This window comes from Aplysia californica, unplaced genomic scaffold (assembly GCF_000002075.1).
Source record: "Aplysia californica isolate F4 #8 unplaced genomic scaffold, AplCal3.0 scaffold00891, whole genome shotgun sequence".
In the NCBI taxonomy this organism is placed as follows: domain Eukaryota; kingdom Metazoa; phylum Mollusca; class Gastropoda; order Aplysiida; family Aplysiidae; genus Aplysia; species Aplysia californica.
Window position 1 is genome coordinate 240,717 of NW_004798161.1, and position 1,828 is coordinate 242,544.

A 1,828-nucleotide genomic window follows, 5' to 3' on the forward strand; every position below is an offset into this window, starting at 1 on the left:
ATCCATCTTTAGAAGCCTAATTCCTTTATTAAACTTATAAATAGCTGGAAAATGCATTTAAGAGAGGCAGCAATGTAGGAAAATCTTCACCAAAAATTATCTCTCTTTGTAGTTTTCTCAGAATTGTTTATCTGACCAGGTAGCAACACTATTTTGAGTAGATCTCAGAAAGTTACTGTCAGAATTGTTTCAAATTTGGACACAATCTTTTGTACACATTTCTCTATAACTTTACAGGAGCATTTTTGCTGTTTATGGAACACATTTGGAGTTTTAGGCCTGTTTTATTTGACAAAATCTGAAAACATTGGAGACCTGAATGTGGTGCATAGCAAGGACTGTAAGGCTCACAAGTCAGTACAGAAAATTCAAATTTGGCTCTGTAAGGTTGTTCTACCTACCAACAGTAATCGCCATGCCAAATATTAGGCTTCTATCTTGATGAGTGTTGATGATTGACAAAATATAAAATTGGTTTTAAAAATGCTGAAACAATCCTTTATTTTTGATGGCTTGAGATTATTATTGCTAAAATCTTGAATTTTTTGCTTGGTAACCTTTTTTGTACTATGTCACCCCCTTTGATGCAGAAAAGCAAGCGTTAGACCAAAAACTATAGCATTTGGGTGTTGACCATAGCTACACCCCCTTAAAGCTTGTTCATCTGTCTTGCTTTCAATGAAAAAATTACCCATTCATCTTCAATAGAAGTGGAGACATTTTGGATTGAAGGAGCTGGAGGTCACCTGATTTAAGAGGTAAAATTAGCCAGAAAATGGCCGTCAAACCTTGGTAAATTCCAAAGCTGGGAATCCAAGGAAACTGAAAATTTATATTTGTGTGCCTTTAATCAACGTTTTCGGTGAAATCCTCAAAGGAATGTGTTTGTAAAGGGACATAAAAGATGTTGAGCCAAAAAACAAAAATTTGAGAAAAATTGCTAAGCATGGAGAAAACTGCTTTTTTCTTCGATTTCATTATTTTGAGGAGAGCCAGATTCCACCACGCTGCCTCACATATCACACAATGAGGACATTTTGATTGAACAGTAAGTTATATAGTAATGTGTTGTAAGCGTGTACATACAAGAGACAGAGAATGAATAATTCTTATGCTATTTTATGACCCTGAGTGACATACGTGGTAATGGATATTATTACACGCTTATCATTATCACCCATTTATTCAATTTCAGACTATTGCCAGCTTCACATTTCCGACTCTGTAAGTAGGCAAAGTGGGCACTTATTAAGAACACATTAGCCCGCTCAACGAAGATAGACTTTGAGCATGTAATCAGACCTGGAATTCACTGCACTGCCCGCCGAGGGAGTTAAGAAGAGGTTTGAGGAAAGGGGGTGGAGTTGGGGCTTTTCTGATACGTTATAAAAGAACAGAAAATAAATTCCACCCCCCCCCCCCCTGGTAGCTTACCTTTACACGTCACTTATCTTTCAACTTTCAACTGCAAGATGCAAAATCTATTCCCAAAAGCGTTTGTGGTGTAGCGGAGATTTCCCGAGTGTGGGAGAATTTTTATTAAGTAACTTGGTTTTTCTGTTGAGATGTTGTACCCTTCTCAGCCCAGGTTGGCCCTGACAGGCATGGTTCGAACCTGTTTCCAAAATAATCTAACTTGTGTTGACGGGGCGTAAAAACGCCGACAGTTAAATTCAGTAGATTATGATTTTAATCGATTTCAAGGGCTTAACGTTTGTATGATCATCTTTGTCGTCCTGACTTCCAAATTATGGCTGTCTTATTCTTATTGCTTATAATTTTTAAAAACTGTATTTCCCCACTCATTAGCAAGTCTCTTTAACTGCCC